The 22,378-nt window shown below is 42.1% G+C and overlaps 1 protein-coding gene and 1 pseudogene across 5 annotated transcripts in view; one reads left to right on the top strand and one right to left on the bottom strand.

Moving 5' to 3' along the window:
- Positions 1 to 6,089: 6,089 nt before the first annotated feature.
- LOC115154703 (insulinoma-associated protein 1a pseudogene) lies at positions 6,090 to 7,780 on the bottom strand (annotated as a pseudogene).
- Positions 7,781 to 21,719: 13,939 nt separating this feature from the next.
- The window catches only part of LOC115154704 (signal-induced proliferation-associated 1-like protein 2), a 45,757-nt gene continuing 45,098 nt past the window's right edge, over positions 21,720 to 22,378 (top strand). For 4 of the 5 annotated variants that reach the window (XM_029701190.1, XM_029701184.1, XM_029701186.1 and 1 more), the window contains exon 1: positions 21,720 to 22,056. The gene's annotated coding sequence lies outside the window, so the exon portion shown is untranslated. The remainder of the gene's footprint in view (positions 22,057 to 22,378) is intronic. The other variant, XM_029701188.1, reaches the window with a different exon arrangement.

Consider the following 22,378-nt stretch of genomic DNA (forward strand, 5'->3'; position numbering starts at 1 on the left):
CAGAGAAGAATGGGAGAAACATTTCTAAAAACCTGTTTTTGCTTTGTCATTATGGGGTATTGTGATGTCATTATGGGGTATTGTGTGTAGACTGATGAGGGGAAAAACAATTTAATACATTTTAGAATAAGGCTGTAATGTAACAAAATGTGGAAGAAGTCAAGGGGTCTGAATTCTTGTACACTGTAAAATGTCAAATATTTTGCTGAATTACAGTTCATATAAGGAAATCAGTCAATTGAAATGAATTCATTTGGCCCTAATCTATGGATTTCACATGACTGGCCAGGGATGCAGCCAAACAGGCCAAACAACTTGAGAGCCAGGCCCACCCACTGGGGAGCCAGGCCCAGCCAATCTGAATGAGTTTTTCCCCCACGAAAGGGACAAATTCTCTAAAATAACGTTGGAAGCAGCTTGTGGTAGAGAAATTAACATTCAATTCTCTGACAACAGCTCTGGTGGACATTCCTGCAGTCAGCATGCCAATTGCATGCTCCCTCAAAACTTGAGATATCTGTGGCATTGTGTTGTGTGACAAAACGGCACATTTTAGTGTCCTTTTATTGTCTCCAGCACAAGTTGCACCTGTGGAATGATCATGCTGTTTAATCAGCATATTGATAGGCCACACATGTCAGGTGGATGGATTATCTTGACTTTTATTTTTTATTAAACTAGTCAAGTCAGTTAAGAACCCTCCCCTAACCCGGACAATGCTGGGCCAATTGTGCGGCGCCCTATTGGACTTCCGATCACAGCCTTTTGTGATACAGCGCGGGATCGAACCCACTTCTGTAGTGACAACTCTAGCACTGCAGTGCCTTAGACCAATGCGCCACTCAGGAACCCCTCATGATCGCCATCCCAAAGGATAAAATGCTCACTAACAGGGATGTGAACAAATTGAGAGAAATAAGCTGTTTGTAAGTATGGAACATTTCTGGGATCTTTTTTTTCAGCTCATGAAACATGGGACCAGAGCATTACATGTTGCATTTATATTTTTATTCAGTATAGATAGGGATGTATTCATATACAGTTGAAGTCGGAAGTTTACATACACTTAGGTTGGAGTCATTAAAACTTGTTTTACAACCACTCCACAAATTTCTTGTTAACAAACTATAGTTTTGGCAAGTCGGTTAGGACATCTACTTTGTGCATGACACAACTAATTTTTCCAACAATTGTTTACAGACAGATTATTTTACTTATAATTCATTGTATCACAATTCCAGTGGGTCAGAAGTTTACATACACCAAGTTGACTGTGCCTTTAAACTGCTTGGAAAATTCCAGAAAATGATGTCATGGCTTTAGAAGCTTCTGATAGGCTAATTGACATCATTTGAGTCAATTGGAGGTGTACCTGTGGATGTATTTCAAGGCCTACCTTCAAACTCAGTGCCGCTTTGCTTGACATCATGGGAAAATCAAAAGAAATCATGCAAGACCTCAGAAAAAAAATTGTAGACCTCCGCAAGTCTGGTTCATCCTTGGGAGCAATTTTCAAACGCCTGAAAGTACCACGTTCATCTGTACAAACAATAGTATGCAAGTATAGACATCATGGGATCACGCAGCCGTCATACCGCTCAGGAAGGAGACGCGTTCTGTCTCCTAGAGATGAATGTACTTTGGTGCGAAAAGTGCAAATCAATCCCAGAACAACAGCAAAGGACCTTGTGAAGATGCTGTAGGAAACAGGTATAAAAGTATCTATATCCACAGTAAAACGAGTCCTATATTGACATAACCTGAAAGGCCGCTCAGCAAGGAAGAAGCCACTGCTCCAAATCCGCCATAAAAAGCCAGACTACGGTTTGCAACTGCACATGGGGACAAAGATCGTACTTTTTGGAGAAATGTCCTCTGGTCTGATGAAACAAAAATAGAACTGTTTGGCCATTATGACCATTGTTATATTTGGAGGAAAAAGGGGGAGGCTTGCAAGCCAAAGAACACCATCCCAACCGTGAAGCATGGGGATGGCAACATCATGTTTTGGGGGTGCTTTGCTGCAGGAAGGACTGGTGCATTTCACAAAATAGATGGCATCATGAGGAATGAAAATTATCTGGATATATTGAAGCAACATCTCGACATCAGTCAGGAAGTTAAAGCTTGGTCACAAATGGGTCTTCCAAATGGACAATGACCCCAAGAATACTTCCAAAGTTGTGGCAAAATGGCTTAAGGACAACAAAGTCAAGGTATTGGAGTGGCCATTACAAAGCCCTGACCTCAATCCTATAGAAAATGTATGGGCAGAACTGAAAAAGCGTGTGGGAGCAAGGAGGCCTACAAACCTGACTCAGTTACACCAGCTCTGTCAGGAGGAATGGGCCAAAATTCACCCAACTTATTGTGGGAAGCTTGTGGAAGGCTACCCAAAACATTTGACCCAAGTTAAACAGTTTAAAGGCAATGCTACCAAATACTAATTGAGTGTATGTAAACTTCTGACCCACTGGGAATGTGATGAAATAAGTAAAAGCTGAAATAAATATGTATCTCTACTATTATTCTGACATTTTACATTCTTAAAATAAAGTGGTGATTCTAACTGACCTAAGACGGAATTTTTACTAGGATTAAATGTCAGGAATTGTGAAAAACTGAGTTTAAATGTATTTGGCTAAGGTGTATGTAAACTTTCAACTTCAACTGTAGGTTATGTACTATAGGTTATTTACATCCATTGAAGTGCTACGATGAGAAATCAAACAGGGGTGGTCGGTCTGAGTAATGAGTTAAAGCTGGAAGACACTCAGCATCCTACCGGATGGTATGCAATACCCGGAATGCTCAGATGGTCTAAACCCCTTTGAAAATCTTGAGGATGCAGAAGACTGTGGATGCCTGGCCTACACTGGAGCTCCCAACTCAGACTCAATAAGTGGCAGCAGTAAGTCAACAAGGCTCATGATAATGATGAAAAAGTCGGAGGGAGAGAGAGAAAGATGGGCAGAGTACAGAGGAGAAAAATAGAAAGTAGGTGAAACAGTGGGACACTCTTGTTGTTGTAAAACATTGGAGAGGGTTTTGTGACTGCCCCCAATGCAAACAGCTACCAACCAGGTCATATCAGGGGTTTTTGAAGTAGAGTCAACCCCAGACAAGCATTTTCAAGCTTTCGGCACACATTCCATTAAATAGATTGCCTGGAAAGCAGGAACTGGCTTGTTGAGCCTGCATAAATCAAATCAAATCAAATTTATTTATATAGCCCTTCGTATATCAGCTGAAATCTCAAAGTGCTGTACAGAAACCCAGCCTAAAACCCCAAACAGCAAGCAATGCATGTGAAAGAGGCACGGTGGCTAGGAAAAACTCCCTAGGAAAAACTCCCTAGAAAGGCCAAAAACCTAGGAAGAAACCTAGAGAGGAACCAGGCTATGAGGGGTGGCCAGTCCTCTTCTGGCTGTGCCGGGTGGATATTATAACAGAACATGGTCTAGATGTTAAAATGTTCATAAATGACCAGCATGGTCAAATAATAATAATCATTGTAGTTGTCGAGGGTGCAACAAGCACGTCCGGTGAACAGGTCAGGGTTCCGTAGCCGCGAGCAGAACAGTTGAAACTGCAGCAGCAGCATGGCCAGGTGGACTGGGGACAGCAAGGAGTCATCATGCCAGGTAGTCCCGAGGCATGGTCCTAGGGCTCAGGTCCTCCGAGAGAAAGAAAGAAAGAGAGAAAGAGAGAATTAGAGAGAGCATATTTAAATTCACACAGGACACCGGATAAGACAAGAGAATACTCCAGATGAAACAGACTGACCCTAGCCCCCTGGCACATAAACTACTGCAGCATAAATACTGGAGGCTGAGACAGGAGGGATCAGAAGACACTGTGGCCCCATCCGATGATACCCCCGGACACGGCCAAACAGGCAGGATATAACCCCACCCACTTTGCCAAAGCACAGCCCCCACACCACTAGAGGGATGTCTACAACCACCAACTTACCGTCCGAAGACAAGGCCGAGTATAGCCCACAAAAATCTCCGCCATGGCACAACCCAAGGGGGGGGCGCCAACCCAGACAGGAAGACCACGTCAGTGACTCAACCCACTCAAGTGACGCACCCCTCCCATGGACGGCATGGAAGAACACCAGTAAGTCAGTGACTCAGCCCCTGCACGACCATCATGAGTGATGATGGTCGTGCAGTAGACATGCAAACATAACAGGGTGAGAGGTTTTATGACAGTGTGGATTGTAAGTACTGGATTCTGAAGTCATTCTTCCATGTAAAAGTAAAATGTTGTAGGTGAGTATGTTGGCTAAGTGAGTGCTCACAGGGTTATGGGGAGTCTTGACCTTTCCAGTCACTGCCTGTATGTTAGTGATGGTTGACGTTCCATCTTGCACTCCAGGCTAAACACACACACACACACACGCAGAGAAGAGTACCAGAGTATCATGAAAACATGATCAAACGTGTAATCTCTTATTGTAACAACCTCTAATGCTACTGATGCCATGGCCACCAAAAGGGTCATAGTGGGGAACCTTGAGCACTTTCTGATGGCGGCACAATTATATATTGTATTGTTAGACGTAGAGGAACTTGACTTTTCCCAGGGGAACATTACTTCATGCCGTTACTACTTTATCTTCACAACATTTACCAGTTTCATTACAAACACTTACTTGTAATTAAGGCATCTGTCAAATATTCATGAATACAAACAAGTAGCTAAGCATTTACCCGATTGTCTCTGGAAAAGATGAAACCTTCAGCATGGAGGTATGGTACAGAAAGCCACTGGAATACATCAGTGCTTCATAAGGATTTATTTATTCTCAACACTTCTTTGACCATTCCTTCTATTCCATGCATTCAATTCTACTCCACTCTGCCCAAGGAGTAGTCTTTGCCTTTGGCGAGTGGCAAGGAGTGGAATGTTAGCTAAAAAGACTGGTATCCAGGCTACTCAAGGAGAGAGGGAGTTCCCTTTTCTGGGGCGTAAAAGCAAGCGGCAGCAATAATTTTTTGTACCACAAGGGTGCGGGATGATACCAGTGTAGCTTAACAACAATTGTTTTCAGTTGATATGAGAGGATCTCTTGCGGCTAAAATGAATGAAGGACTCTTCCCTGGCTTTTTATTAGAAGCCATTTCAGTTTCAACCATTTACATTTATTTTGGAATAGCGTTAAAAAAGTAGGGCCTACTCATGTGCCAGATTTCCAACATATTTTTAAATGGTAATATGGCTACATTTTCAAATGGATAATAGGCTAATCACTACGTTTTATGAAAACGTGTGTATTTTCGTAAATATAGCCAAAATACTTTTTTTTACCATAAGAATGCCCCTTCTGTCTGTAGAACGCTGCAACCTGGTCTCAGAGCATTTCGAATTATTCTGTTCGTAAATACGAGACACTCCATTTAGTATGATACAGTATCATATACATTTTTTGTGTCCAGGATTACGTTTACTATGTTGTTTCTAGTCTATAAGACTAGGCTGAACTAAAGACTAAACGTTATCATATTGCACCTTGCCCCGCTTCCCCTGAACTTGAACCTAATGACCACTGTCAAGGTCGATGTATAAAGTTGGAAATTGATTGTCGGTTGGGCCCATTCTATATCAAACGGGGACATGGCATTGACCATGTTTTTCAATGGTCTATCTATCACATCACAAGTAGACCTGATCCATCAACTCTAAATAAAGGGCATATTTTGGGATTTGGTGTTGCCATGTATGGAAAGTAGATGTTGCAGAAATGGATGTAGCCTAACAAAAAGTAAACACAATAAGATATTTTATATAATAAATACACAATTGCAGAGTAGATTTATACTTTATTATTTCAGGAAGAAGTTGGCATGATAGTATTGTGTTTCAAGGAAAAGTATGACATTAATTTGGACAGAGGTCATTTGAGGCAATGCTTAATTGGTTTGTATGTCATTGCTCACATCAACCCAGTCAAAAGCAACATGATTAATACAAATCTGGGCAGATAAATAAATAAACAAATACATTATTAAATAAACAAATCAATAAATATCAAATAAATAATAGATTATAGATAAATATACTTTTGTAAAAAAAAAGAAAGAAAAAGAAGACATTTACACAAAACTATACTATTCAGAAGGAACATTTGTGATTTCACAACAAAGAGGTTTGTCCCTTCGCGAGGTGAAACAAATGTTTACAATAACTCTGTCCAAACGGAATGAAGTCATTGATGCCGAAGCAAAAGCCTGAGGCCATTAAATAGTTTGAGACAAAACGATCACCTGTCTGTGCTCCGTTGGGTGATACTTGTTGATGTGTCTGGTGAGGCCAGGGGAGGAGAAGAAATTATCCCCACAAAATCGACACGGAAACATCTCTCCTGTCACCTTTGTGATGCGCTCGGTCCCTGCGTATTTGGCGGAGGGCTGGGGTGATTCCCGGCCGGACTCGAGCGGTTGGTCTGTGACTATGGCCAAAGGAGAGGACGGAATCTGATTCTGGGGATGACTAGCTGCTTTCCTGTTGTGCAAGGCCAGGTGTTTCCTCAGGTACGCTTGTTTTCTGAATTTCTTTGAGCACTGTGGGCAGCTGAACATCATTTCTTCATCAGAGCCCGAGTCTGAGGGTGGCGTGGAGGGTGGGAGCGTATATCTGGCTGTTGGTGTATGAGGCCGGCTCTCCTCTCTTTGCGACGAGACTCTCTCCACTTGGAAACCCTTTGGCTTGTGCCAACGTCGGTGGGAGGCCAGGTTAGCGGGACAACTAAAAACTTTGTCACACTCGTCGCAGCGATATTCGACTCGGACGATGCGAGAGCACTTGTGAAAGGCCAAAGTTAGAGGGTCCGCGTACCGCTCCTTGCAAAGCTGACAGATGAACTCTCCAAGCGGACTACTGGTGTTGGAGCGCTGCTTCACCTCATCCTCTGCCTCCTCCGTAATGCGCAAACCGAGGACGGGAGATGTGGTTACCTCATGTCGGACGCTGGACTTCTTCTCTTGGTTTGGGGAGCTTGAGGACTTGCGCTTTTTGGAATTAGTATGGGTAGATCTGGCGTTGGAGAAGGCAGGTCGCTTCACTGCTGCATATTTAGCATTCCCGCACATGGTGTCCAGTCTGGTGGTCATCTCCGGAAGAGACGGCGACACTGGGGCGCCATCAATGGCGAAGCTTCCCAAATTTGCCTCGGGAAAGGTATCTGCTGGAGCAGGAGATAGAGAGCTGAGCATTTGATGAGCGGCGTCCGCTGGTGGGTACTGATATCCCTCGCTGTCCGGTCGGGTCGGGCTCAGCGAGGGCGCGCAGTGAGACTCTGACATACCACCGAAAATAACCCGGCTCGGAACTCTGATAAAGTTGTGGCACACCGAGGGCTGTGCATGAACTGGGGCATTCTCGACTAGCGGCGAACAGTTGGCGACCAGCGCCAAGTCCTCCTCGCGCATCCTGTATGAAACAGGACCAGCCTTTTTAGAACGTTTTATAAGGAAACCCTTTGGCATGGTGACTGTCAGGAAGCACACACGACTCGTTATCTTCAACCTCAATACGTTTTCACTGTTAACGTCGAGGCCAGGGATTGTAAAGAGGCGTGCGTAATCGTAATGCGTCCTGTTCTCTCTGCAGTACTTGTCCACACTGGCCCTCTGTCGTTTGTCTCGGTCTTTATAAAGGCCCCAAGCTGTCATTGTGCGTCAGTTAGGACGCAGATGGCAGCAGTCCAGCCGTCAATAGAAAGGCCCGGCAACATGATCCACCGGGAGTCTCTGAGGAGCACAGCGGCAGATGTCAGCCTCCCCCATTGCCTAGGCCCCTGTCTTCCCCCGCCCCACTCCCACCCCGACCACTTGCCCCGTCCTTGACGGTTCCTAGCCATTATGTAGATTACACAGAGCCATACCACACTTATCCAGCCTTTATCTTCCCATGTCCTCTGAGACTCTATTCAACACACACGTGCCACAGCCGTCCGTCCATTCATCGAAACGCACGAATCAAAAGGAGGGGAAAAGTGCCTGCGGGGAGTCAGGTTTGTGTCAGTTTGGGGGCAAAGACGCAGAGCAGATGAGGCACAGCACCAGTGAATCTATGCAGATCAGTGTTCAATGCTCTGCTCAAACGCACCTTAGCCTCTTATAGCCTACACTTAGGCGTCCAGGGGCATTCAACTCTTTGAACATGTTAATTTCATTTAAAAAATGTGTGATTCAACATTATGAGAAGAAAAAGCACACACAAAATAACATATGATTTGTTCAGTCCCTGGTGTGAAGGGAATCCTAATTATTTTAATAGGCGTCATCAACTCTGCTTCATCGTTGTGGCAAACTGCCCAGAACCAATACCCCCACTATCAAACGTCTCGACTCAACAATAGAAACAGTCTGTCGTGTCACTGTCAGCGAAATTAACCATTTCCATCACATGCCCACAATCTGGCGCAAAAACACATCACATATACAGACTCAGCCAACCCCCACCCTTCTAAAACTAAATATTATTAGTGATACATTTGGAATAGCAGCAGGGCTATCTGCATCAGGGTTATATTGTAAAGGCCAACAAAACGGTTGAAATCAATCAACGGTAACGGTCACAGACCAAACATCTTCCTGGAAACTATGGAGAGGTAATGTTGGCTCTTAAACAATGCACATAAATCTAAGAAGTCAGTTGCATTAATGAATGTTTTGTAGCCTCTTTTGGGCTTAACACCAACATTTTGTGTATGCATATTGTCGCAATTCTATACGTTCCTGAAATAAAAGGCAGTAGGATATGTTATTGCAACATCCCCATTTCCTGTTTTGATAGAGATATTAGGCCTGTCAACTCAGGCAAAATAATACATTTTTACCTGTTTTCTTATAGGTCTACTTTTCTTTACCTTATAACTTGTCATCATTGATTTAAAATAGACATCAGATAATATTGTTGTGAAAAATAAGCATGTCCCATGCAGAAACAGACATTGTCTTGTCCTCCGCAGCAAACTAATTTGGAATATGCTCAAGGCGCACACCCACAAACGCACGCACGCACGCATGCACGCACGAACACACACATCCCCCAGCCGTTGTGCAGTGTTGCCCAACCGGTCTGTTGTCTCCGGGGAGCGTTGATTGTTATTGGATTTTTTTTTTCGTCCTTTCTGGATAGGAGACAAAAAAAAGTTAGAGCGCGAGAAGGATTGCGGTATGGAGGGGCGAGGGGCGTGTATTTGTATATGTGTTGGGGGTGGAAGGGGGACATTCCCAATTCTTTTACTTTCCGTCTTTGTTGGAATTGGAAGTTTGAAGCGTGTGCCTTTGGAGGCACAAGCCACGCGCCCGCCCTGACCTCTGTGACACCCTATTTGCATAAAGCTGGAGAATTGATTTCGGTCCTATTCTTTGACGTGACCTGCCTGACTTACCCCATTACTGGCGGCTCAGACGCACAATTCAGCAGCGGCATAATTAAACGGAATCACAAATGTGGCGCTTTTAAACTAACGGAATACCTATCTCCACTGAGGCATATGAAGAATAACACGTCTTAAAAAGGCGCCACGGCCACGCACAATACAGCCTATAGACTCGTCAACCTGTTCAAACTAATCCCGTTCATTTAAATTAAATAATTCTGTTACAACTAGACAATGATCCACAATGTTGTTTTGAACATGTAGCCTAATCAAAAAAGCAATGCGCTGCATGGCCCCTCAAGATGTGTTTATGAGCCATATTTTAAGCTACATTAGACATGTGAATTCAGCCCCAGTAGGTAAGGGTTATTATAATAATATAGAAACTTGTTTGAACATTCAGGCTAATCTCAAAGAGATGAGAGCAGCACCTTTTGAGAAACAGAAGTTATGAATATAATGACTAACCACCTCTGGAATGTTAATCGTGGTCAGAATTTGCTCCATATTTGGCTTCTGACTAGACCTGTAATAATGATATCGTCATAGCAGGTTGACGTTTATTGTCGTGAATCTTGCCCTGGGGGCAGATCTGGGCGATTTCCACTTGATGGGCCAGCTGCAAGTCAAAATGGGCTATTCCGTCAAAATTCATGAAAACAAAAATGTACTTTTTAGTCTTAATTTAAGGTTAGGGTTAGGCACTACGGTTAGCAGTGTGGTTAAGGTTAGGGTTAGGTTAAACAATCAGATTCTATGCCTTTGTGGCTGTGCCAGCTAGTGACCACAATGCAGAGCTGCCTACATGAGTCGTCCCAATAAATGCCAACTAGCATCATGCTCACGCACGTCAGTGATGATTCGATATAATAATCTTAGCAATTGCATGGAAACGTATTTCGAATAGTATCCTATCCTGGCCTACAGTAGCATACAAGAGAGGCACGTCACCGTATAGGACTACCTTTGTTCAGTGCGTAGCCTATGCAGGAGGAATTCGGAATGTGTAATCTTGTTGCTACGGGGAAGGATGCAGGAACGCCAGCGATTGGCCCGTATCGCTCGTTCCTCGGCCATGTGCAGTTCGTGCTGTCTTATTTACATACAGCTGTACAGTATTTGCTGAGGACATGAATACACAGCCTCCCAGACCCCAATAACAATAGAATAAACAAACATTTAGCTACAGCACCATGGTTCTCCAATCCATTTTCAGCCATTCACAGTCAGATTAAATTGGGTAAAACCGGGTGTATAGGGTGAGTATTGGTAAAGTGGGACACTTTCTGAAAATGCGTTTTCCGGAACACCTTACTCAGAAGCTTTACATTGTCTTAACCCCCAACATGATACCATTCTAAATAGCTTTATGAACTCTACTACACTATACATGGAAAATTATAATATTAAACACAGATGACTCTTGAAACACAAACTGTCCTGAGCCCAAATGTTTTAAGTCAATACTGGCAAATTGCGACACCTTGATTGGCAAAGTGGGACACAAATCTTTCTTGTAAAGAATAATAAATTAAAGAGTATTTGAGTAATTTCAAAATGTTATTCATACAAATGAAATGTATTAAAACATTATTCAAGTATTTTTGTGGAACATTAAGAAGGATAATTTATTATTATCATTATTATTATTATCATCATTATCATCATCATACTTGATTATAATTATATGATGCAGCCTATATGTAATTGTATAGCCTATTCATCAAATAAAATGAACTTCATCTAGGCCCATCAGCTCAACATTCCCAACATCACACTCTAATGGACATTTTGTAGAACGAAACCAGAAAGACCTTACCTATCAAACATTTCAATGACTGTTTTATTGTCACCAGAGTCAAATACAGCAAAATAAACTTTTTTTTGTCACCATATACCTTTCTAGATATGAATATAGCTTGCTAGGATGTTTCATGTTTTTTTTAGCAAGCTAGCTGATTTGCAGATTTGAGGAAAATGAAATTGAACATTTGATCGTATTTAAAAAATTGATTTCTGTTAAGAAAACATGTATTTCATAATCCCCGGAAATATTTGTTCTGCATTAAAATGGCCTAGAGGAGTGTCCCAGTTTGACTGTAGGCGATTGGCATACTGGCACACTGTCACAATATCACTATTCTAAAAAGTGAGAGTAGTAAGAAAATCATTTACAGTCATTTTGATTTACAATTACATCCCGAGACACTGAAAATCCTTTCTGAGTTTTTTATAACCTTAACATTATTTACCTCAGAACCCAATTTACTTACCATTATGCCTTGAGACACGTGTCATTACACGGGATACCACGCCCACAACGATGACGCCATACCCATATTTTTTATCATCACATACTTCCTCACTAACACACAGGAGTTATGTTATTGCCCACATTTAAAGATATCAATTACAAAGCTTAAGTGTCCCACTTTGCCAGGTGTTCCATTAACCAATGCTCACCCTACTCTAAAGCCACAAATTGCATAAATTAGGAGGAGTAGGTCACATCGATAATATTTTTTAATTTAACCAGGCAGGTCAGTTAAGAACAAATTCTTATTTACAATGACGGCCTACCAAAAGGCAAAAGGCCTGCTGCAGGGATGGGAGCTGGGAGTAAAAATAAAAATAAATAAAAATATAGGACAAAACACACATCACAACAAGAGAGACACCACAACACTACATAAAGAGAGATAAGATGACAACATAGCATGGCAGCAACACATGACAACACAGCATGGTAGCAACACAACATGACAACAACATGGTAGCAACACAACATGGCAGCAGGACAACATGGTAGTAGCACAAAATAGTGTACAAACACTGTTTGGCACAGACAACAGCACAAAAGGCAAGAAGGTAGAGACAACAATACATCACACAAAGCAACCACAACTGGCAGTAAGAGTGTCCATGATTGAGTCTTTGATTGAAGAGATTGAGATAAAACAGTCCAGTTTGAGTGTTTGTTGCTGCTCGTTCCAGTCGCTAGCTGCAGCGAACTGAAAAGAGGAGCGACCCAGGGATGTGTGTGCTTTGGGGACCTTCAACAGAATGTGACTGGCAGAACGGGTGTTGTATGTGGAGGATGAGGGCTGCAGTATATATCTCAGATGGGGGGGAGTGAGGCCTAAGAGGGTTTTATAAATAAGCATCAACCAGTGGGTCTTGCGACGGGTTTACAGAGAAGTATAGAGTGCAGTGATGCATCCTATAAGGAGCATTGGTGGCAAATCTGATGGCCAAATGGTAAAGAACATCTAGCCGCTCGAGAGCACCCTTACCTGCCGATCTATAAATTATGTCTCTGTAATCTAGCATGGGTAGGATGGTCATCTGAATCAGGGTTAGTTTGGCAGCTGGGGTGAAAGAGGAACGATTACGATAGAGGAAACCAAGTCTAGATTTACTACCCTCAGAGGTAGTAATCACACCAGTGGGGAGAGGGGCATTCTTCTTACCAAACCACATGACCTTTGTTTAGGAGGTATTCAGAATCATGTTAAGGGCAGAGAAAGCTCGTTGGACACTAAGAAAGCTTTGTTGTAGAGCATTGTTGTGAAATTCTTCATTTGAATTCCTTCAAAATATAAGACATTATGTCTTTGACATGATTTTGTGTACATTTATTACAAAATACATGTAGGCCTATTTGACTTTCATGTCATTTTCATGTCTTAAAATCATATAGCTAGCTAATAGGCCTTCAGCTCACCTCGCCCAACTTTCAGGGCCTTATTCTAAAATGGATTACATTTATATTTTTCCTCATCAATCTACACACAATACCCCATAATGACAAAGTGAAAACAGGTTTCTAGAAATTTTTTTACATTTATTTAAAAAAATTAAACAGAAATACCTCATTTACATAAGTATTCAGACCCTTTGCTATGAGACTCGAAATTGAGCTCAGGTGCATCCTGTTTCCATTGATCATCATTGAGATGTTTCTACAACTTGATTGTAGTCCACCTGTGGTAAATTCAATTGATTGGACATGATTTGGAAAGGCACACACCTGTCTATATAAGGTCCCACAGTTGACAGTGCATGTCAGAGCAAAAACCAAGCCATGAGGTCGAAGGAATTATCCGTAGAGCTCTGAGACAGGATAGTGTCGAGGCACAGATCTGGGGAAGGGTACCAAAACATTTCTGCAGCATTGAAGGTCCCCAAGAACACAGTGGCCTCCATCATTCTTAAATGGAAGAAGTTTGGAACCATCAAGACTCTTCCTAGAGCTGGCAGCCTGGCCAAACTTAGCAATTGGGGGAGAAGGGCCTTGGTCAGGGTGACAACTATCTCTGCAGCACTCCGCCAAACAGGCCTTTATGGTAGTAGCCAGACGGAAGCAACTCTTCTTTAAAAGGCACATGTTTGCCAAAAGGCACCTAAAGACTCTCAGACCATAAGAAACAATATTCTCTGGTCTAATGAGACCAGAGAAGATCCTTGATGAAAACCTATTCCAGAGCGCTCAGGACATCAGACTAGGACCAAGGTTCACCTTCCAACAGGACAACCCTAAGCACACAGCCAAGACAACACAGGAGTGGCTTCAGGACAGGTCTCTGAATGTCCTTGAGTGGCCCAGCCAGAGCCCGGACTTGAACCCGATTGAACATCTCTGGAGAGACCTGAAAATAGCTGTGCAGTAATGCTCCCCATGCAACCTGACAGAGCTTGATAGGATCTATAGAAAAGAATGGGAGAAACTCCCTAAATATAGGTGTGCCAAACATTTTGTGTCATACCCAAGAAGACTCGAAGCTGTAATCGTTGCCAAAGGTGCTTCAACAAAGTACTGAGTAAAGGGTCTGAATACTTATGTAAATGTAATATTTCAGTTTTAAATTTTTTATAAATTTACAAACATGTCTAAAAACCTGTTTTTGCTTAATCATTATGGGGTATTGTGTGTAGATTACTGAGGGGGGAAAAACAATTGAATCCATTTTAGAATGAGGCTGTAACGTAACAAAATGTGGAAAAAGTCAAGGGGTCTGATTTCTTTCAAAAAGGCACTGTATAATATATGCCTGCCTTTTAAACGAAGCAAATATGGGACATTATTACATCCCATAAAACAAGATCACCTCAGAATGATGTAAAACAAACAAACAACAAAAACAAATCTTACACATTATATTTGTTTGTTTAATAGAAAATCAAATGAAAGTTTGACACCTGCACAGAATACAAGTGTAAAACAGTACAGAGAAATGCTTACTGGCAGCTCTCTCTTCCCAGAAATCTATTGAATATCAAGGTAAGAGGAAATTATATAAAGTAAAAAAAAACATGTGAATATAATTTCTATACTGTACATGCAAGGTCAGTACCATAGTTTCAATGTGCAGGGATACTGGAGCAGTGATGTAAATAGGCTATATACATGTAAGCAGAGGTAAAAAAAAGTGACTGTTAGCAGCAGGATAAAGTATAATAACAATAATAATAAATATTAGCAGCAGATATGGTGAGTGTGTGTGTGTGTGTGTGTGTGTGTGTGTGTGTGTGTGTGTGTGTGTGTGGACGTCAGCATGTGAGTGTGTGTGTGCAAGAGTGTCTGTATGTGTGAATGGGTGGGTGGATACCTGTGAGTATGCAGTCAGTGCAGATAGGTCTTATTTCTTCGGGATATAAGCTGTCTTGGTGCCTGTTAGTCCTAGACCTGATGCTCCGGTCCCGCTTGCAGAAAGAACAGTCCATGGCTGAGGTGCCTGGAGTCTTTGTACATCTTTCTGGCCTTTCTAGGACCCTTTCCTTCCACGGAACCTTCTGAGAATAGAGCTAACGATGGCTAATAGGCCTAGAGAATTCAGAAAGGTCTCAAAATGGAACTTCACAAATGGACTTTCCCGATTCTTTAAAACCAATATATAAATAGCCGCGGAATGTAGGGGTGCTGAGGGTGGAGCAGCACCCCCTGAAAAATCTGAATTACAAAAAAAAAAAAAAAATGCATGAAATGAAATGTATGCATTCACTACTGTAAGTCGCTCTGGATAAGAGCGTCTGCTAAATGATTAAAATGTAAATGTAACTCCAAATCAAATGTTAGTCCATTATGGACTAGTTTCTTAAATAGCCTACAGAAACAAAATAACAAGATGTATGTAGGCATATCCTATCTTTGCTAAATATCTTGGAACATGTTTGCAGTCCACATTGTAAGAAGCCTAATTGCATGGCTTCAATATAGAAATATATTGTTAAACAAAGCATTCACACTGATATAGGGACTAGGGCTTCTTTAAATTGCATTATGTCTGCCATGTCTGAGCCATGGAGAAGCCAGAAGTTGTCAATAAGCAAGATTAAATTAATTAAAAAGAGAATGAATAATTTGAATAAAATTGTAATTAAAACTAAACAAAAAGTTGTTTTAAATAGGCTATGTCTAAATATTGTTACAGGCACCATACTTTCTCGCTGTGGGCATATAATATTAATGTAGACTATGGATGCTTTTACGCACATCCAAAATAACAATGGGAGCACACTGTTTTGCTGCTCCCAAACTCTTTTAATCAAGCTTTGGTGATTAATATTTATTTCAAATCAGTCTCATGAGCCAAACCCTTTATTGATAGGCTGCTATTTGGTGAATGCATTGGGCAAGACAAAAAAACTGCCTTCATTAATCCTTAAAAGTCTATTGACGCATCCGTGCTTCAATCTAAACAACATAATAAAAAAATCCCCATAAAAATCCATCAGTTTAAGCTACAGATATCAGGTGTTTTGTATGGGCTGCATCTCAATCCACCTCATCCGCTTATGTCGGCCTTCTGCATCTGCAGTGAGAGCAGGGGTGGTTTGTGGTTCTGGGAGGGGGGGGGGGCAGTGCCCCAATTTTGGACCCTTGTGGCCCCCCTAAATGTGGAGTATGAAATAATTTTTACATAACTAATTTTTGCTATCGTGGCAACGCTGAACACTAATGAACACTATTGCCTGCTAATGCCTGCAATGCAGTGAAGAAAACGATATGACAACAATAACGTCTAATGTAACTGGCCCCTCTAACAGTACAACTGGCCCCAGCTTGGCCCCCCCAGTTGAAATGGTCTAGAACTGCCACTGAATGGGAGTCATCTGAAGGTAACCCATACAAACAAATGGAAGTATGGAGGTAGTTTCAGACTAACTGAAATAATGGGTTCAAAATGTGTACAAAAAAACAAAAATATTTCCTGAGCTTTCTTATATCTCATAGATATATGATAAACAGTCAAAACCTTATTCCTTATGATACATTTTTTGACTGTCTTTTATTAGCATTTACAAATGTGTTGTAATTCGATGCCCATATTTTTTTATACCTAAAGGGGTCCTGAAATTCAAAATCAAATAGCTAAGAGTTTTAGAGGTTCATTCAGAAGAGGGGAGGCTTGCAATATTTCTAAATCAGATGGGGTAAAAAGCATGATATCAAAAATCCCATCTCTAGTTCCACGGCACTGTGCACACACCTAGGAGTAAATCTCTCTATGCATAACATTCACACGTCTATACAAAATACATGGCTCCTGTCAATTGTATTATTGCCTATGGGCGAGGCACATTCTCAAAAAATCTGCCGTTGATATGGCATTATAGAAGGACTGAATAGTTTGGTGGAGCACGTATTTGGTAATCGGACGAGGGGCGCTCTTTGACAACGGGGATGTATAGGCTACTTGAACAAGCAAAATGAAATATGCAGGTATGTGAATTGTGAATCATGAAAAAGCACGAGGGCAAAAACTTCCACAATATTTCAAGCCACTCTCAGTAGACCATTAAAAAAACTCTTTATTCATAGGCTACTTTGCTAATGCATGGCCAGGATGAAAATACGCACTGTGCAAAGCTGCTAAACTAGCCTTGATTAAGGGGAAGGTAGGCTAGGCTTGGTTTTTTAAATCAAATGAAATTAAATGGGGGGAAACCATTCCAAAAGGCACAACTCTCATTCCATGAGCACACAGCTGGATAGGCTGCGCTTCCGCTCTCGAAATCCATGTCATTATCAACTGCGTTACAGTTAAGATCTGCTTTTGGTGGTTCCTAAAACTTCCCTTTAGCGCTGCATGAAATGATCACTTTTGTGCTTGTTTATATGGACACACCTCAAATATTGCCACCCTTCCCCTTCCCCCTCAGCGGAAGCGAGCTGATATTAGACAGGTCAATTGCTGAACCTGGTGTAAGGGATGGAAAATAGCAGTGCGCCAGTTTTTACATAGCGAAATTGCCATCTGAAAATAGAGCCCACGGTGTTGTTATTACTGTGTAATTATTCTTATAAGTGCACTGTAACAAGTATTGGTTTTACTCACCGAGATTTGGACATGAAGCTAGTCTTAGGGTTAAGGGTTAGGGTTGAACCGGGATGTGGACATGAAGCTGAGTTAGGATTAGGGTTATTGCTAGAGTTAGGTTTAGGGTTATTGCTAGGGTTAGGTTTAGGGTTATTGCTAGGGTTAGGATTAGGGTTATTGCTAGAGTTAGGATTAGGGTTATTGCTAGAGTTAGGTTTAGGGTTATTGCTAGAGTTAGGATTAGGGTTATTGCTAGAGTTAGGATTAGGGTTATTGCTAGAGTTAGGTTTAGGGTTATTGCTAGGGTTAGGTTTAGGGTTATTGCTAGGGTTAGGATTAGGGTTATTGCTAGAGTTAGGATTAGGGTTATTGCTAGAGTTAGGTTTAGGGTTATTGCTAGAGTTAGGATTAGGGTTATTGCTAGAGTTAGGATTAGGGTTATTGCTAGAGTTAGGTTTAGGGTTATTGCTAGGGTTAGGATGGAACCAGGATGTGGACATGAAGCTAGGGTAAGGGTTGAGGTTATGGTTGAGGGTTAGGGTTGAGCATTTAAAAAAATAGAAAAAACAGCTAAATTGGATGTTGTAAGTCCACAACAATGCTTAAACCCCATCAGGAGGCCACTTTTGAGGTCTGGGAATGTTTTATGTTTGTGTGTAGTTACCTTAATTCAAGTGGCACCTAGCAAGAGGCTGTTTAGCGGTGTTTTTGTAGCGCACATGCTTGATAGTAGAGTTTGTGAGTGTGTGTGTGCAAAACAAATACTCACTGGATTGATTCAAATAATCATGATACCATTCTGCCAGGTAAGCATAGGCTACTTTGTAGTTAACGTTTAATTGACACGGTTTTGGGGAAAGACTTTCCACTTTTCATTAGCATCATCTCTAATGCCTGCACAAAGTGGTAGACGCTCGCAGTGCACGAACAATGTCTCTTCAGCAAGTTGCAGGAAATACGAATCACCAATTCATTCCGTTAATGTTTTATGATAAACGTGTACAAACTAATTAATTTTCAATACATTTAGTTGATTCCATACTAAGTTCAATACATTTTCAATATTGTTCAATTCCGTTTCGATGTCTGGATCCTGTCCGTGTTCTCCGTATCGCGGATTTTATTGGGCTCTACAGATGCAAAATCTGGGACCTGGCCGCAATCGCACACAAGGTTGTCTACGGTGCAGTTTACCACTAGATGCCGCTGTATTACTGACTATTGCTGTGAGCTAGTATTGACAATTCACCAGTACACATACGGTGATATATGACAGCCCAAAGGACGTGGAAACCTTGTGTTAACATGTATTCACATGAAATGGGTAACAACAACCTATGCCGTTTAGTTCAGTTCCAGAGCTGACTTTGTGTGGGCCTATAAGATCATTTGTATTCAGCATTCGGTGGAGTGTAATTATGTTAGGCCTCTATCAATGCTAAAGCAACCCATCTACCTTTTCTTGTTCACAAAACACACTTACCATTGTGGGTATAATGTGTGGAACGTTCCAACAGGAACCTGTTCCAAAAACGTCGTAAATACAAACAACGCATACAAAGTTGGATAGCGGCCGAATAAGATACCGGGTAGGGAGTGGGCTATTTCATTAAGTTTTCACTCACCACGTTTATGCCCGAAAAATGTCTCTGGTAGCCTATGGAAAAACATTAAGAATAAGCTACGTGGTGAGTTGATGCCTATTCGGCAGCTAGTTAGCTAGGTGAATTGATCATGCTACTTTGTATGTGTTGTTTGTTGACAACCTTGTTATTTACATCGTTTTTGGAACAGATTCCTGTTGGAACGTTACACAAATTATACCAACCCCACTGGCCAGGCAGCTGGACTTGGTAAAGCTGATAGATGCAGTAGGTTCTATCTAGCGCCATGGTTTTAGGTTGGATAATGTGACAGCAGTTAGAATTCCATTCAATCATTTTTTTAATAATAGAGATATAAAGTTAAGCATTCAGCTTCTCAGGCAGTTCATGATTCTCTTACAAAATAGGAAGGAGAAGTAGTGCTTAGAATAAATGAACTGGTGCTAGGCTGGTCTTTGACAATGAAAACCACTCATACCAAGGAATAATAGGAACTAGAAAAAATCTTTGTCTGATCCACAATCCCTATTTACAAACTATTTCCTGTTTAACTGATTGGACGTATGTATGGTAACAGTTATTTGAAATATATATTTAATCTACATTATGTACAATATAGGAGTTACTGAGGAAAAATCTGGATTTACATTTTGACTCATGAAGTTTGCATTGCCATGTGTAAAAATGGTAGTTTGAACATATTTCAAATGCAAAATAATAATGAATGATGAAAAATATTAACATCAGGTGTCATTTGATGTATCAGCAATGTCATTCTAGTCTTCGGCTATACCCCAGGACCTAAACTGCTATCACATAAATCTATTGTCTTGTGTATCCAAAACTATTATCATTGTTTCCTTGTTTTAATCGGTTTTAGACTCACTACCCCCAACACGTCCTCCTAGCCCCACCCCCACGCCCAGCTCTTCTGTGGGCTTGACCAGAGCTGGTGACCTATCAGGGCCATATGGTCAGGCAGGGGGGGGGGGGGGGGGGGGGGGGGGGTGACTTCATACAGTAATTAGTGGATGGAGTCGGGAGTCGGGCCCCAGCTCCAGTGCCACATTAGCCAAAGGGTTGTTTAAAGCTGGACTGGTAAGGCTACTATTCAAAACAGGCAGTCTCAGGCGCCTGGGTGTAAAGAAGCACATAACTGAGTATAGAAATCATGTACCAATGCCTACAATATACAACTATTTGTTGTGCTATTACGCACATATGGGATATGCCTATTATGTTATGAATCATGCAGCATACACTTCCATGGTGTTGTACTGTGCTTTCAACATAAGGATGCATTTGAGCGTGATGAGAGGTGGAGAACCTGGGATTAGGTGCCCAGTCTTGTTCTAGATTGAGGTCCAAAATACTGTAGTTTGTGACTCTCTGTACCCCCTAGTGAGAAAATCCATCTGAAAACCATCTGAAAAAATAGATAAATAGTACTGTGCTGGCACAACAAAGACAAATTGAAAGGACCATAATCCTTAATGATAATGTTTTAATTTGCCACAGTAAAAGGCTCACAAAGAGCAGCATAATTCCCCTCTTTCTCATAAACATCTCCGGTGTTCAGTCTGTGACTGACACCTGTGCTTTTGTAGGGTGTCATAATCACACCACGCCATGGCTGCACTTAAGGAGCCAAGGTAATGTCTATGGAAATGCAGAACGGCTGATAAAAATGCCTGGAACGGAGCAAATTGAATGGCATCAAACACATTGGAAACCATTTTGGAAGGTCAGGTGGCAGAGAACCTACTGGGCGGGGAAGGGATGGGAGGGGGAGGTGAACAGTGATGATGGCCCTATTTTTTAAAATGTAACCTTTATTTAACTAGGCAAGTCAGTTAAAAACAAATTCTTATTTACAATGCCGGCCAAATCCGGACAATGTTGGGCCAATTGTGCGCCTCCCAATCACGGCCGGATCTGATACAGCCTGGATTCAAACCAGTGACACCTCTTGGACTGAGATGCAGTGCCTTAGACCGCTGCGCCACTCGCGAGCCCTCTGAATGGTGAGAATCTAGTAAACAATGTACCCTCCTTGTTGGGGAACCATTTAATTGTTTAGTGTGGCCCCCACCCATTGGTCCATGTTTAGGGAGAACACTACACATGCTCCTTTGCCCCCCAACCTTTCCTCCAACCAAACACGTCGAATGGCACATTGTGGCTGACAGGCTAGATGCACTCATTGGTCGCTTAATCTAGTCACCCTGATCATCCAACCATTAGTCTTGAATACGGATTAGAGAGACAGAGGGAGAGAAAGAGAGCACATCCTGCCTAGTTTGCTGTCTATTGCTGCCTCAGCCTCTCTTTGACAGAGAGAAAGAGAGAGAGAGAGAGAGAGAGGAGGGGGAGGAGAGAGATTGGGGATGTGCCGTGTGTGAGGGGAGGAGAAGGAGGGGTTTGGCTTCAGTGTGATGTGAATGAAATAGAATCAGCGTGAGGGAGGGAGACAGAACAAATCAACCTGCCTCTTTTGACTGAACAACGGAATGGAAGAGCTGAGCTCCTAAGCACACTGACCAGAGAGGAGTTTTATTTTCGGAGAGGGGAAGAAGGGAGCAGACAAGGGAAATCGAAGAGGGAGGAGGAGAAAGAGCCTCAGCGTGGGGATAGATAGCAGAAAAATGCTGTCATGGGGAGAGGGGGGAGGGAGGCTACAGAAAGGAACAGGATGATACCAGGCAGGGTGGAGCGGAGCTGAGATGTGGAGGTAAGCCTTTCTTTACTCAGAGCCTTCAGAATGCACACATTCCTAATTCCCTATATCCAATGTCTGGTGATAGTGAGTGTGATTGATTTGGTCAGGACACCCTCTATGTGAGCATGCATATGCTCTTGTTTCCTGTCGATTTCACCAGAGATTCAGATCATTCTGCCGTACAGAAGTGAGAGAGCAAAGGATGTGTCAACACAATGAACGGACGCTTTGTCAGGGGTAGAAAATTATGTCTGAGCGAAATTCTGCTATCTTCACTCTCGTCTCCCCCCCCCACCCCCCACCCCTCTGGTGTTCTGGGCTCGTTTAAAAACGG

This window comes from Salmo trutta, chromosome 19 (genome assembly GCF_901001165.1).
Source record: "Salmo trutta chromosome 19, fSalTru1.1, whole genome shotgun sequence".
Classification (NCBI taxonomy): Eukaryota; Metazoa; Chordata; class Actinopteri; order Salmoniformes; family Salmonidae; genus Salmo; species Salmo trutta.